General features: G+C 40.7%; 1 protein-coding gene and 1 non-coding gene across 2 annotated transcripts in view; one reads left to right on the plus strand and one right to left on the minus strand.

Annotated features, from left to right (window-relative positions):
- Positions 1 to 17,074, minus strand: part of ppp2r5b (protein phosphatase 2, regulatory subunit B', beta) — a 52,337-nt gene that overhangs the window by 33,082 nt on the left and 2,181 nt on the right. The window lies entirely within an intron of this gene.
- Positions 5,988 to 6,069, plus strand: trnal-aag (transfer RNA leucine (anticodon AAG)). Its single transcript has one exon. It is a non-coding gene; the product is annotated as a tRNA-Leu (tRNA).

Below are 17,074 nucleotides of genomic sequence, written 5' to 3' on the forward strand. Positions count from 1 at the left end.
CATTACATGGGGAAACCTTTTGAATACAAGCGCGCTGATCCACACAGGTGTGGACACGGGTGGTCACTGTCCATAGACATAAACTACACCTTTATTGGCTGCTATTTCCAAGCACATTGTGCGCTGTCGGTCCTGCTTGCTACACAACAACATTCAATATTTAGTATTTACTGCTGTTTACACTTAGCTAGATTAACGTGATGGTGTTGTGTTTAGTATGTTGCTCTGGTTTTTCTGCTTGTTTTCTCTTCTTTTTCTCTCAACAGGTGATCCAAGAGATTTTTTTCTCTCTTCTTTCTCTTTGTAAGTGCCCTTTCTCACTGTCCCTCTTCCCTTCTGTTTTTCTTTTCCTTCATCTTTCTTTCTCCCTTTCCTATCCCTCAGTCATGTCTGTCCCGTCTGTAACAACTGAAAATAAAATAAAATAAATAATAACAACAAAGGTTGATCAAATGGACCAATACGGCAAGGCCGTGATGATCCATTTGGCAAAGTAAATCCATTGGGTATCCTTGTTGGTCTTCAGACAACAATTCTGACGGCTGAAGAACCAAATGGGACAGGCAAAAAAAAAGAAAAAAAAGAAATTTGGTGGCATAAATGTGGTGAAAGGGTATTCCAGACGTCTGTTCTCCAGTTTCTCCATCAGGTGTCCAAACTAAATCAGCTGGCTCCTTACAGTCTCCGCTCTAATTCATCCCAAAGGTGTTCTATCAGGCCGAGGTCAGGACTGTGTACTGGTGAGCAGTCACAAAGTTGGGAGCAGGAAACTGTCCAAAATGTCTTGGTATGCTGAAGCACTAACAGTTCCTTTCACTGGAACAAAGGGGTCGAGCCCAGCCACTGAAAAATAACCCAACACCATAATCCCTCCTCCTCCAAACTTGGCACAAAGCAGTTAGACAAGTACTGTTTCTCATGGCAACCGCCAAACCCAGACTCGATCGTCACACGGAGAAGCGTGATTCACCACTTCAGGGAACACTTCTCTGCTGAGTCCAGTGGTGACGTGCTTTACACCACTGCATCCGACATTTTGGATTGCATTTGCTTGTCCATGGAAACCCATTCAATGAAGCTCCCTATTCACTGTTCTTGAGCTAACCTGAAGGCCACATTAAGTTTGGGGTACCATTGGGTTTCTTCATTTTTGCAATTATCAGAATGATATGAAAGCTTTAAAAAGTTAATCAGATTTGTGCAAATGGATTATCTTATTTAGTTTATGATCTGCTTTTCAGGGAAATTGTACAAATCGTGGCATTAAATAAATGAATATATGAAATCGCTATTCAAACTTCTAGGCTGCACTTGAGCTAACCAAAAGTGTGACTGATTGTGGCAAGTGTAAGTGGTAAGAGTAAGTTTTTGGGGGGCAGTTTAATTAATGTAGTGCTTATTTTCTGTCATATGTATTCTATATTGTTATTGTTCTGTATTGTAATGAATTCAGAATACAAGCTATCTTCTTGAGGCAAAAGCTTAGGCTCCAAGGTGCTCTAAACTCTCAGTTTCAGACATTTTTTACAAGTCTTGGGTCCACATGACATCACTGAGAGAGGATATTCCTAATATGGTCATCTAAAACACAGAGCTCTGGCAGGTAAAAGTGAATTATTTTGAACTGTGAATCATACAAAGCTACTCTAGTTGAGTCTGAGAACAAAAATAGTGAGCTTGACATGAATATTAAAGGTCTAATTTAAGATAAAGTGAGATGTTTTGTATCCAGGAAACCAAACGGACTATTTATGGTGTTGTTCAGCTAAAACACCATGAAGAAACATGATTGTACCCTACAAAGACTGACATGATCCTTAGGCAAGCTGATTTTGTCATCATCGAGGTCTGAATTTTTATAAGTTATGCAGGATGTTTGAAGGGTCAAAATCAAATTCACTATAAACTCTAGAAAGGATTGGTCTTGAATTGAAACTATGATTTCTTGGCCATCTTGTGGCTTTTAAGAAAGTGAAAATTATTTCTTTTTTTCTATTTTGAGGTCAAATCATCGCTAGGACCTTCTGAGTGCCAAAAAACAAGACAAAATCATATTTATGTATCAGTAATTTCTGATCGTGCATGCTAAAGTAAAACATCTACAGGATGAAAAAAACAAGGCTGAAGTGAAGCTTGTTACTGAATAACAATGACACCGGCAGCCACATCTGAAGACCTGTGCTCCAAATCGGCATTATATTTTAATAGCGGCAGATATCAAAACACGCAGCGAGTCTTTATGCCGTACTCAGCCATTCTCTGTGTGACAAAGGCTGTGAAAGAAACCTCTGTCATGGCAAAAGATTAAGTAGCGCGCTAAGCCCATCTTTAAATAATCCAATGTTACTAATAATACACTTTTCCACCACAAAGCATAATGAACAGAGACCGACTGGGCGTTCAGGCCGTGCGTTCACATCTGTTGTCTGTGATTTATTTATTTTTTGGTGCTTTGGTCATTACCTACGATCAGATTAGTCGCCATCAGGAAATGGATTTCTCATAAGGATCAATAAGAAACAAGCTATTTGAGCTGCCAAGCATCACCACTCGTCTCCTTTCTTAAAGCCCACACTGGCGTTGACAGCAGAGCGACTTTCAAAGATTGGAGATGTTGAAATTCTCCTTCAGAAACAGAATATTTGCTGTGAGAGATGTAAACACAAATTGGAGACGGTTAGTAAACAAATATGGGAGAAGGTTATCCCAGCTGGAGACATCCTCAACATTTGATTAGCAGCTTTCTGCGCTGCTGTTGCTGCTGCTTTTCACAAACAAGGAAATGTGATAAATGAAAAAAATCTCACATTTCTTGTTCTTGATTTAGGCCGAGCATGATTTTTTTTAAAGCTGCTTGTGATTCATTGCAAACTGGGAGCAAGCTCCTTGCAGCGTATTTACTTTCCTGCTTTTAATATCTCAGCCTTCTAAGAGCATTTTCCTCAAAACGACCATTCAGGGCTCGGCCAGGATTTGATGACTCTTTGTTTGCCTTGCTTTGCACGTGTGCATATTTAATAGTAAAGCACCCACAAAGGTTGAAACTTGCAGTGATTCAATCAGAGAGCTTATTTACCCGAGCATCGCTGTATTCCTTTAAGGATCCACTGTTTTTTCAGTGACACTGCAGCGCGCGTGCTTATTGCATTGCTGGCCGTTTCATTACATCCTCTCCCCTGCAATATCCTTTTTTTATTTTATTTTATTTTTTATCTCTACCGTCTCTCCTCCTCCACCTGCCAGCTTAATGCTCAGTCATTTCCTCTCTCCTCATCCACTCCATTTCTTTCATCATCCCCCTCACTTTCTCCCCCCCACGCTCCCTCTTAATTGATCTTAGACAGTCAGAGAGAGCAAAAACTACTCCATGCCTTCTGTAACCCAATACCAAGGCCCATCCAGCTGGCCCTAACACACACACACACACACAGAAAGAGAGAGTCATTCAATCGCCCACATGCAATCTGTGTGAGAAGGTGAATGTTTTACAGTAAACAGCACATTTAAAACAGAGCCTTCTGTACATTCATTATTTTAATGTGGACAAACACACAGCCCAGACAAGATAAAACACAAACATGTGAACACGGGGGCTGCTCATGTGGGGTTATGATACGCTGCTCAGACAATATTTCCCTCGTTGACAGATACAGTATGTAACCCTAAAAAAATGAGAGTAGTGAGGAAAATGAAATACACAAGGATATGACATAGCTTTAAATACTTAAACATGTGCTTTTTGGGGGGGGAATGAAAAATGTGGAGATTCAGAGGTACAGCTGGATAACGTGCACCTCGGCTTAGCTCTTTGAGCTAGCACAGCACAGTTTTTCTGTCACATTCACTGGTGTGGCTAATATTAGCTAATATTTGTAAACCTTATAGATACTGTAAATATTATTGAATTATGGACATGTTTGGTTAAGTTTCTCTACTCTATGACTCCTCTGCCATAGTTTTATTCCACAGGTTTGTACATTTTGCCTTGTTAGCATTAGCCATCAATGGACTAGCAGAGCACCACTGATGTATATAAACACTCATCATGACCATGAATGTCACGGTAATCTGGGGCTTTTAAGGATTTTTTTAACTGATTATACAGCAGACACCTTTCATGACTAAAAAACAAGAAGTGAGTGCAGAAGTCTGAATTTTGAAATAAATTTTCTCTAATCTACAGGAGTTTAATCAAAAGTTTAAAGTTTGAATACAGAATCAAATAGATAACTTTAATTAGATGATTTTGGTAGCCATCTGATCTTCTTGCGGATTGGTGGAGTTCATTTATTTTGTTGGTTCCCTGTCACGCACCAAGCTTTTAAACAAATTTTCAAGATTGCTGAGATCAGAATTTTGGACGGCCATTCCAGATGCCTAATGGGCTAAGTGAAGATTCAAGAATCATTAGTCTAAACAATTGTCTACCTCTGTACCAAGATCTGGAAGAAGACCCAAAATGTCACTTAAAATGTGAAGGAGTTGGTTCTTCGGGAACAACTCAGGAACCATCAAGGCTCAATCATGCCATGAACTGGAAACTGCTAGAACACCAGCTTCACTGTCCATGGTGAAGCACACTTTATATCACCTTGGACAGATAGGGTGCTGACCAAGAATGAAGCCAGTGCACCAAAATCCAATGCCAAATGCATTCTGGAGAAAGTTTGATGATAAAACAAATGAGACATAAAAAGTTGAAGGGCTGAACTTGAAGCTTTTAAACTTTAAGACTTAAGTACTAACCAAGCATGATGGTGGTAGCACGCTCTGGGGCTGTTTGCTACCAGCGGTATTTGTACATTGCACAAAGTGGATAGAATAATGAAGGACTGCCTTCAGATTGTTGGCTCAAACTTGGATACAATTGGGTGTTCCAACAGAACAATGATCACAAACGCACATTAACGCTGGTTTTGAAACAGATAAATCAAGCTAACATTAAGCTTCTCGAATGGACTTCCTAAATTCAACTCAAATGTATTCAAAATTTGATTTAAAGCCAGCTCTGTGCCAGGAAACCAGAAGATTTAAATGATCTCCACCAGTTCTACCAACAACAATGATCACATATCCAGCCAGAGTGCCACAAAGCATCGAGTTGGTCCAGCTGCAACAGGTGAGTGATTTTTAACCATATATCAGTGGGGGTGCATGTATACATTTAATCCTGTGTGGATTAGAGAAAATTCAAATTTGTGTGCTAATTCTATTTTTTTCAATTCTTTACAGATGTACGCTGTACGTTGCACCCTGGAAAAAGAAAAGTTCATCATTAAAATATTAAAAACCCAAAACTGCTATGACGTTCACGCCCCTGATGAGTGTATGTTAACTTTTGACCACAACTGCAGATGCTGCCTTCAGGCTTGTGAGATGCAGAGGGTATGACCTCTTTCTATTAAAAAAATACTTTGTGCTGCTTTGTGACGTTACAGTCAGCCAACAGGCCAGTGAGTGCTACTTCACAGGTGCCAATATTATTATGACATTTGATAGTAATCAGCATGTGTAATTGGCTATATCAAAACAATAAATCCTTTTTAAGCTGCCTAAATGAAGTGAGTGTCTGACACTGAATTAAACTACCTTACGTCAGATAAAGCAGACAAAAAGAGATAAACTATATCAACAATATGCTGACAGTGCAATTGTCCTTTGACTAAGCTGTATGTGTTATTATGTTAAGTGCTTTTAAATTATCTAGCAGAAGACAGGCATGGACAGCCATACTGAAGAGGAAATACTCCGAGTCATCTGCACCTCTTATTACAGAAAACTTCAACCACACTGGTTTACATGACGTCAGTAATCCAGTCAGTTTTTACATGTTACAGTTACTTTTTACAGGAGTAGCAGCTACAACTGTGATTTGTATTAGAGAACTATGATAGAATACGTATAAAAAAATTAAAAATGACATTTTTATTTAACTACAATTCTTGTGTCATAGTTGCAGCATTTGCAGAGCATGCCTTAGGCAATGTGGTAGCGTGGCCGAGCGGTCTAAGGCGCCGGATTAAGGCTCCAGTCTCTTCGGGGGCGTGGGTTCGAATCCCACCGCTGCCAGTCCTTTTTCTTTTACATAACTTCCTTAAGGACTAATAAGTATTCTGATTCAAGGTAGAAATGCATTGTTGTGTTCTCAATCCACAGCTCTCTTAAAACAGAGAGATATACAAAAACAACGCAGTGTAGCCACTATGTTGCTATAAGTTTGCCCATTTTCTGCTACGTATTAACGCAAAGGTTTACACAGCTGCTTTTTATCTACACCTGCCGGTCACCGCATTAGGTACACCTGTTCATCTGCTCATTAACATAATATCTCATCAGCCAATCAAATGGCAGAAACTCTTTACATTTAGGCATGTACAAATGATCAAAATGAGCTGCTGAAGTTCAAGTTAAATGCTGATCTACTATATTTTCCCACACAACCATCTGTAGCTAGATGGCAGAGGTCAGAGGAGAACAGCCAGACTGTTTTTATTTGATAGAAAGCCAATAATAACTCAAATAACCACTCATTACAAACAAGAGATGGAGAAGAGCATCTGTGAATGCACAACAAACAACATGAAAGCGTGTATCCATCCTGCCTCCTATCGCTGGCTCAGGCTGGTGGTATAATGGTACAACCGAGGGTTCCGGTTGGTACTGTTATTGACCATTCCCATCCTTACATGACCACAGTGTACCCATCTTCTGATGGCTGCTTCCAGCAGGATAACACCAAACCAAAATAATTTCAAACTGGTTTCTTGAACGTGACAAGGAGCTCACTTTGTACTCAGACGCCCTCCACAGTCACCAGATCTCAATCCACAGATTCACGTCACAGATCTGCAGCTACTGTGTGATGCTATCATGTCAACATGGACCAAAGTCTGTGAAGAATGTTTCCTGCACCTTGTTGAATCTATGGCATGAAGAATTAAAAGTAGGGTTCAACCCGGTACCACTATTAGTACCTAATAAAGTACATTATAGAGCAGGGCGATATGACCAAAAATATTTATCACGATATACATTTGAAAATTTGCGATAACGATATAACTGACGATATAATTGACACTAGAAAAAATACTTTACAACTCCACAACTTTATTAGTGCAAAAAAGAAAAAATCAACGTATTTTAAACGAGCAGCTGTTTTTTATGTGCATTAAAGTTATATAAAAATTTAACAGTGCAAATGCAAATTCCTTGCTGACAGTTTAACCAAAAGGCATTTCCAGTGGAAATTGGCCGACATATCCTCAGCATAACCATGTATAATATCCACAAAATTTAAAAAGAGGTTCTACACACACAATAATACTAGTAATACTATGTTGAAGCACAGTACGTATCACTCCGCGAGGCTCCTGCCTACGATAGCCGCAACGCTCCAACAATCCATCAAGTGGTGCGGCTTCGTAGCTTAGCAGAGTCGTACTAAAACATTTGACTGATTTTCGAGCGCCGTGTACCACATAAAATCGTTTCGAGATCAGTAAACACAACCAGAATTCATACATAAGGCACACGGGATTATAAGGGGCACTGTCGATTTTCAGAAAAATCGAAGGATTGATTTTAAGTGTGCCGTATTCTCCAAAAAACACGGTAGTAATGACGGCCCGCTAGCACGCTCTACCAAAAATAGTGCTTTGTTGTGTATCTGACAGACGAAAGCTAAACCAGTGCCACACCACTGAAGTTGCAGCATTTTTACAAACTAATTCTGGTTCATCCGTTTCATTCAACGATCCCCTTTCGCCCTTCTCATTCTCCGTCGCCGCCATGCTTTTTCCGCCATGTGCGTATGAAAACAAAGGCACTGCGCATGCGCGTTTTACCCATATTCTATCGCGATATTTCATTTTCCTATCGTTGCCCGACATTATACCGGCATTACCGTGAACGGTATGATATAGCCCAACCCTAGTACATTATGTCGTCTTGACCACACATTAAATACAACAGCCAAAGCGGCCGGTGAGTGTACACCACCAGCACGGTTTGCACTGAACCAGTGGAAAGAGTAAGACTGAACTTTTATTAGAATTCATCTTCTAACTCAAAGAAATGTCCTTATCCCATTAGCAGAGTGTGACGCTGCCAGATATTAACCTTTATTTATTTTTTAACTTCAAACACAGTGAGTCTCATACTGAACAAAATTACAGTCTTTTTCTATCTACATAAGATACCATTTTCTTATTCTGTTAGATTTTAGCATCTTCTCTAAGATTTCAATATGAATGTCTGACGGCGTGTTTTTTCCTTCTAATCCCTTCATTGTTAGCCGTGAAAATGGCCCATTTTCGAGAACATTACGAAACACAAGCAGCAGTGTATTTTTGTACTTTCCAAATCAGCAGTGGGAGCGTTTGAAATGCATTTCCTATCAGAAGCAGAGGCACTAAAAAAGCATACTTCGACCTGGTAAAGAGCATTCAGTGGGCTGATAACATAATCAGGCAAATGAAACGCTGCTAAGAAGCGCACTTCCAAAAAGACTGACTACCTACTGTGCAGATGAATATTTCTTATCTTAAAGGGGAACATGAGCTTCTAAACTATTACTTCACATAACCACTTATTCAAAACATGAAATGACATTCAGGTCTTCCTGTTATCCCACAATGCATCAACTCACCATCTGTTACTCTGCGAAACAGAGTCTGATTGTCTGTAGCGCTTGTCTCATGTCTGCAGGGTGTTTCGTAGCTTTTAGAGCTGCTTAAATGCTACATCGACTGGCAGAATGGGTTTTGTTCAGGTACGGGAGATTTAACACTCTCTAAGCTCACACAGCATCCTTTAGGGTCTTCAGTTATTTGAAGCCACTCAGCAGCCCTTTGAAAAGCCACTGCTGCTGGCAGCCAGTGATGAAAATGTCAAGGATGGAGAACATCATGCATGGCTATTCGCTTATGAGGATATTTCTTTGGCATGGTTCAAATATCAGTGAGAAATGCCAACGCTAGTTTGCAAACGGGCGGCTGTTTGCATGGAAATATGTGCGTGCTGCAGTTTTGCTGCTTTCACATAAGTGTGGGAGGTAATAATAAACAACTAGGTATCAATTTTTGATGAGCAGAAATCCAACACCATGGATGACTGCAAGAAACAGCTGTGGTGAAACAAATGCTTTATTTTTAATTTTTTTGCCCTTCATTTGCTGCTGTTTTACCAATAAGATGGTGAGCCTGACCAAATTGTGTTTTTCCTCTAACTGGGACGGCAAAACTAGAGCCTCTGGTGGCATTCGTTTTACAGGAATAGTTCGAGTATGATCATCTTGTGATTTCCAAATACAGATACATGTTTGCTTATGCCCTAATTTTAAAAGTAGAAAATGAGACATAGGGCAGGGCTTGAAGAAGGGCTTCGACCTTCCCTTTACGATGGGTCTCCTGTTGATCCATGTTTGGATTACATCATTCACTACAGTCAAATATGCAGTGTAAGCTGTAAAAGTGGGAGAGAATGAGCCGCTGGGATGGGCTGAGCAGAAAGTCTGCTTTGTGTGTTTTCTCTTTGAGCTCCTGCTGAGGTAGCTGCTGGCACCAACAATGTTCTCCAAGATCTCAAGATAGAAAAGCATCCCATGATCTCCATACAGTCATACACACTCAGACCTTGGGAACATTTTTCGGGCAGCTCGGAACATGATTGTTGATCTGCTACATAGTAAAACCACAATTTAGACTTTAATTTATTTATATGGCACCAAATCACAACAACAGTCGCCTCAAGGCACTTTATACTGTAAGATAAACCCCCTACAATAACAGAGAGAAAAGCCTAATAATGAAGCAAGCACTTTGGCGACAGTGGGAAGGAAAAACTCCCTTTTAGCAGGAAGAAATCTCCAGCAGAACCAGGGTCAGGGAGGGGCACCCTCTGATGGGTGGTAAAACCTGAAAAAGACCTATTCCAAAACTCTAGCTCCTATCATGCTTATTTGCTATCTGGACATCACGTCTGTAAGTAATTACACTTCTCTGTACAGTAATAACATTTGTCCTGCAGTGCAGGTGCTTTTATTTTCATTCACCATGTGGGCACACATATTATTTCATTTTAACCAATCACTGTTGATATTTCTACCAGCAGCAATGGCACCTCTGCTTTGATGTTATTGCTCATGGTGTGTTTTGTTCTTCCTGTCAATTCAGTCTGTTTGAGAAAGAGGCTGTGCGGATTGTACATGACCTACATGAATTACTGTAAATCAGACAAGAACGTAAGCACAGTGGAAACACAGGCTTCCAGTATACTGTACTATATTAAGTGCAACAGGAAGAAAAGTGCGAAAGTTAGCTGCAGAGGGAACAGAGACTGAGTGGATGTCAAGGTCAGTGGATGTCAGGCCTGCTCACAGCAGTTGCAGGTTCCTGTTTTAATCTATGGTGACAGCTGGCTCGGTAATCTCAAAAATCATCCTGAATCACATATGTGCAAATTCTCTTTGGTGTGGGAAAAGGCCACAAATCTTAATCACAAGTTTGTGTGTCTGCTGACTAGATGTCGAACAGGAATGTGACCTTAGTCTCGTTGGCCTGCCGGCAGCGACACAAGACCCGTGACCGAGGAGCTGTGCTGGTGTCTGTGGCCCCAGGGGAGAGCATCGCAACTGTGAAGGAGCATTGAGCTAACAGCCTGTTCTCTATTTAGGCAGGCAACTGTAGTGCACCTGAACAAATGGAGCACTAAACCCGGGACAATGAGCACCCCCAGCTAATAATTCTGCAATCAAATTCTTCTATAATATGTAAAGAAAAAAATGCCAAAACTCTGGATCTGACTGGTGAATCCCTTTAGGGATATGTGCAATTAATTAGACGATTAAATATTTTTGCCCCCTCTTGTTGGCACCAGAAATACTAATAGGTTAAGCTAATTATCCATATTTATTTATGTGCAACAGCAATTAACTGTTGTTCTTAGATGCCCCTAGCCAGCACTATAGTCCCGTCAGACAGCAGCACCACTCTCACTATGTGACAGGAAGTTGTATTCAAGAAAGGTGGAAAGTGAGACAAATAAAAGCCTGCAAAACACAGCTGGCATCTACCATTCAGTCATTGTAAATTAACCTGAATCCATAAATCATGGAGTCTATGGTGCTAGCAGTGGTGTTGCTAATAGAGGTGGCAATCACATGACACATAAAATCAAATGTATCTAATAAAATATTGATATTCGGCGTCTATGCATTAATACAATATCGCCACACAAAATATTGCGATACCACGCTATATATCAACCCCCCACCCCTACATGAGAAACTAACCTGACTGTATGTGTGTGCAATGTTCTGCCATTGAGTTAAGTGCTTTAAACCTCTATTCTTTCTAATGGCTAGCAAAGTCCGACTCCCTCTGGCGGACAGATCTGTTAAGAAGTCTGTTGGAAAACGAGCCTCAACATCTTTGCTCTTTGACCTCAGTGAACACTCTCCTGATGAGTTTAGTTTCAAATCCTATCCTATAGTACTGCATGATGTCTGTTTTCTTAATTCTTGATCCCTGTTAGAGTAAAAAAGGATAATAAAAACAGTATGGCATGTCTACCAAGCAAATGACAAGTCAACGAGCCAATGAGTGCACAGTATCTCTCAGTTTCTCAGTCGGATCCACCCTCGCTCATCATGTCTGGATTCAAAACTCTGAGATGGAAACGGAAAAATACTTTTCTTGAAGCTTCATATTGGATTTTACTAACCCAGAGGGTGACGTTACGGTGACTATCCATTGTTATAGTCTATGTGCTTTGCACAGCAGAAAGTCACAACCATGTTATCAGCATTTAAAAAAGTTTCGGTTATTAAAGAGGTTGATATAAGAGGTTCAAAGAGCTCAAATATCTACATGGACAATGTTTAACCTTTAATGGTGATTAATTTGATCAGTTCTTACTTTCTTACCAGTCAATTAATCTATATTTTTCACTCATTTTAGTGACTTGGTTTCCTGCAAAATGACTTCTTTAGGATTTGGATTGCTCATCGACTAATGGATGGATGGGTGGTTAGGTAGGTAAAGAGCTAACATGTGTTGCTCACTTTCAGACTTATTCGGGTATTTTACAAATGGAAACAGGGACGAGAGGACCGCGGACAGTTAGATCCACTTGGCTACGTTCCAAAACCATTAACTCCCAGCGTCTTTACTGGACACCATCCCCAAGTGTTTTATAATTTTTTAATGCAATGATGAAAGTGTGGAGAGAGTGGAAAGGAAGGCAATGCTTTCACCGTGTCTAAAACGTCGCTGATGCCGGTCTGTTGGCTCTGCATCTGTATGTGCTAATATGCTGGTTCTCTGACTTTATAATCACCTGCTTTTGCTGAAATTGAACCTGATCTCATTTGTGAACTCTAATTATTGACACCTATTTTAAAACTTTGCTGTTAAAGCTCAGTTTTAACAGGAGAATTTAGGTTACAATGAAGCAGAACCACTCAAAACAAAAGCACGTGCTCATTGCAATAAAGGCGATCTTTAATCTCACAATTTCATGAAATTCTTCTAGGAAACTGGAACAGAAATGTGAGGTTGTGTCAGCTGTTCTTAAAAAAAGTATTTCTGGATCTGTTTTTTAAAGAGTCTTTTACTAGTAAAGGATTTAACAAATCATAAATTTCACGTTTTAAAAAGGCGTTTCTATTTGTATTTAGACCAAATGTCCTCTGCAGAACGAGGCAGCCGCTTTGAAGAACCAGTCCTAAAACACAGCGCCCAGAGAGCAGTGAAATGCCTGTGTTTGTGTGTGAGTGTACGTGCACACATGCATGCTGCAGGCCAACTATGAATACACTGTAAAAAAGGATTATAGGGACCCAGTATCCTTCACCCTTCATCTGTGGATTAATTGACTTTCTTGGCTGTGCTGCTACTCTTTTATTAGCCAGTTCAGTGTTCCAGATCAGCTCCCTGTTTACTGGAGTTTCACAAGTCTCATGTGTTTATCTCACATTATTCATCTTTAATGCAAAAAAAACTTCATAGTAGTCTTTAATTTGTCTGATTTATCCCTAACTATCTGAAGAATAATATTAATAACACTCCTTCATCTTGTAATTCAAGAAACACTTCGACGTCAAATCACCAGCCCTGAATCTCGATCACAAGTCAATACCTTGTTCAACAACACACCAACAAGGTAGTTGCTCCCTTACACTAAAGTTTAACCAGTCTGTTTTACACATGTATTTATGTCATATCTGTGAAATTCGCCGTAACAGTTAATATGACTGATTACAACATCAGTATGTGGTGCTAATTATGGTCCATTGCCAGCATTTTTTAAAATCCAGCAACCTTAGATTAGCTGATACCTGTCTACACATCTAATAATGTAACTCATAAATTGTATGTTATATAAACTGCTTTAGCAGGTCTAGAACTGCTTCAAAATTGCAAGCTGCTTTGCAACCCACCTCCAAGTAGGGTTGGACAGCCGAGCTTTAATCTCAATCACAATTTTGGTTCGTTAAAATAAATGAAAATGACTGAGCAATACTAAAACTGCATGCTCTGCCAACAAAACGCAAAGCAAAGGCAAATCAAGCGCTCCCGAAATCGGCACCTGATACTGTGCCTGCATGTGCCAATCACAGCTGTTCCCTGGACTGCAGTGTGGAGTTCCCTGAGCGCGCTTGACCTCCGTGATATGCAACAGATAACACAGCACTGACACAAAATTCAAATTTGTGGCACAGCAGAAGGCGAAGAGCTTGTCCCTTGAAACAGATCGTCATCTGTTGTTTGGAAATAATTCAAATTTAGGGCAAGAGACGTTAACCAAGAAGAAATCATAAGGGCACCACGTGGCTGCACTGCAAAGAACACAAGTTAGTCAGCCGTCTGAAAACCCGCCACAATCTGCAGCACGACCAGTGCACGAGGCCAAGGAGAAACGGCGCAGCATCCGACACAAACTCACACGTCCAGGAAAAGGAGGCTGCACAGCATGTCGGCGTGTCAACACCACCCACAAAGATGAAGTCTGAACTGAAGTCAGTAAAGCAATCGCATGCCAGTTTGCAAGATATGGCACAATACGTGACTGATAATCAGTAAGTAACGACGACTTCCGCAAAATGGTCAAGACACTGGACAAAAAAGATGTTTTCGCCTTTTTCTGCAAACCTGCGCTGCTTGCAAAAGATCACAGGTGAAGTGGAAAGGCATACACAAGTTTCAAGTTTATTTTATTTACATTCATCATGCAGGCACCACAAATGTATTTTGCTTCTAGGAGACGCACAAACACACATTCGTCTGCAAAGATAAACTCACAGGACTGCAGCACAGTGTTAAAGTAAAGCAGCTCTGTTGATTTAATTTTGTATTAAGCTTTGGTACAATTTATATTTTATATTTTTCTTCAATGAGATGCTCTGAATTTAGATAAATAAAGAGGAGCAAATTTATTCTGCTGCAAAGGAATGGTGCAGCAAATGGATGTGAAAACAGTTTACATGACAGTGAAGTAAAAGCATTTTTGTATATTTCTATATTTAATGATTGATATTGATCAAAATAACTGTTATAATCATTTCCCTCCATCCCACGTGACTCAATAAAAGTCCAAATACACCTCAACTTCCAAGACATTTACTGTCCACCTCGCTACACTTGCTGTTCTTAGAGATCTGCACTGATTCTGGACTGAACTTTGTCTTCGTCTAACCCACAAAAAAAGATATTTTTAAGAAAGATATATTTCACAGGCTACTCAGATCGCAAAGATGGCAGCTATGAATGGATTCCATGCTAAAAGGGACCATTAATATGGTCAGTGAGGAAATGAACCTCTCAGAGATCAGCTAACAGCTTGAGGAACTTTACATGATGACACTACAGATTGTGGATCGGAAGAGACCAGAGGACTGGCCTGTTTAAGGCTTCTGACCTGAAAAAGACACACTGTTAGATCTTTCCTGCTGTCCAGTCATTCATAATCTCTGAACTCGGTTGAAAATGTTGTTTTTCATTCACATTTCCCCAAACCTCCCTTTTGTGCGTTTGCTATTTTACATTTAGTGACTCACTTTTCACTACAATGCCTTTTGAATACCACTAACGAGAGAGTTGGCTTTAAGCCACTGAGAGCTTTTAGTGAAAATATACAGTTCCATGTGCAAATAAGTTGTTTTGAAGCAAGATCAAACACATGTTTTAAAAAAGTCCTTGGTTCTTAATATTTCTGCTCTAAGCCATCCATCCATTCCACTTATCCTAATCAGGGTTGTGGGGGTGCTTGAGCCTATCCCAGATGCCACAGGGCGAGAGGTGAAGGACACCCTGGACAAATAGACAAACTAACACAGAAGCCGCCACAGAGGCAGCACAGTGGTGGGAAGATTAGCGCTGTTACCCCACAGCAACTGTTGCTGAGCTTAAACACTGCTAAAAATGTTTATTTTTACGACATATTCTAGTTTGCTGTTAAATGTCAGGTCTTCCAGTTTCATTTCTGTCATATCACAAGAATGAGATGAATCTTTGCTCAGAGTTTCGAGTGCAAGAAGCAGGAGGAGTTCAAATTAACAAAGAGAATGTGACTCCCTGGAGGGAAAAACACCCACAAGTCTGTCTACACTTGGCCTACATACTGCCCGTTAGAGACTTCCCCACACCAGACGCTTCTCCTGCTGCAGAATCTTACTATCAGTTCCTCAAGGGGGTCCAGAAACAGTGCAGCAGCAGTAGTGCAGTAACTGGGACTTCTACAGGACATGTGCAGAGACCCACCTCAACCAAAGGCGCTGTACTGATGCGGTAAAAACCTCTTATCACCTTGCTGCACACACCCCTCGCTCACGTGCTTCAGAAGAAGTTAAAACGCAGGCGCACACAGCTCACGCCGCCTCCGAAAGCACAGAGGTCTTCTTTTCAGAGGGTTAATGGGAAGAGATTGCAGGCTACGTGAAAGGGGGAGTAACCTTATAAAGAAGGGTCAGAAGGACACACGAGCACATGCAACCTGCTTTTGTACTGTACACGCAAGCGAGAGAGACAGGAGACAAGTCACGAAGCCAGAGAAGAGCAAGAACGTATATAAAAAGGACGGAACATGAAGTGATGGGGTTTGTTGACTGAGTGAAGCAAAGTACAAATTTATTGATCTGGCCAGCTCTAACGTGTACTCGCTGCCTAAACACAAAGCCTAGCAAGAAAATATATGCTGTTAAAGAACCTGTGCATGAAATCAATGCTGCAGCACGTTTATAGAAAAGCCATAATGTCAGTGAACTCCTTTTACGCCCGTTACTGTTCAAGAACCAAACCAAGCATCCACAAACCAAAGACATCCAATCAGCAAAAGCTCAGAGCTGACAGCTGGATTCAGAAAATTCTATTATCCATGAATCCATGCATTTACTTCACTTTACTATCTTTGTTTTACTTTACAGTCCACTGCACATTCATTCAGGTATTCCAATCACAGGTTTTCCACAGTATGATGTTGGGATGCACCAATTCCAGGCTGGGCTAAGAAACAAAACTACATTATAAAAGAAAAACAGAAACAAGACTTTCAACCCTTAATTACACAATCTTTGAACATTTAGCCAGTGCAAATATTAATGTACTCGTAAAGCGGTCCATGCCTAGTAGCAGGACCAGGAGGCTTCACCCAGGCAGGTAGAATATACAGGATATGCAGGGTGGTGCTTTTGCATCCCAGGGCTTGAATCTGAAAGGCCACAACACGCCTGCACAGATCAAATTGGCCTCTGTGTAGTAACTGCAGCTCTGGGATTACAGCTATGGCAACGACAGACCTGCAAATAGCGCAGCTCTGCCTGCCTTCATGGTGGATGCTGCACCAGCCTGAATGTCAACATCTTTGGCGTTTCACAGATTTTACAACCCGAGGTTTATTAACCGAGGCAGTCTTACTGACAGTGACCGTCAAGGGGAGAGGCCTCATGACGGAGAGACTCTTCTCTCATCGCCCCCGCCCCACCCCACTATCAGCCAATCAAGAAAACAAGCACATGTTGGATGGGTTTGCTTAGTGTGGGTGAAAGTGGTCAATGCAAATGAAGTGACTCCATGCAAGC

The sequence above is a fragment of the Pelmatolapia mariae genome, linkage group LG3_W (assembly GCF_036321145.2).
Source record: "Pelmatolapia mariae isolate MD_Pm_ZW linkage group LG3_W, Pm_UMD_F_2, whole genome shotgun sequence".
Lineage (NCBI taxonomy): Eukaryota > Metazoa > Chordata > Actinopteri > Cichliformes > Cichlidae > Pelmatolapia > Pelmatolapia mariae.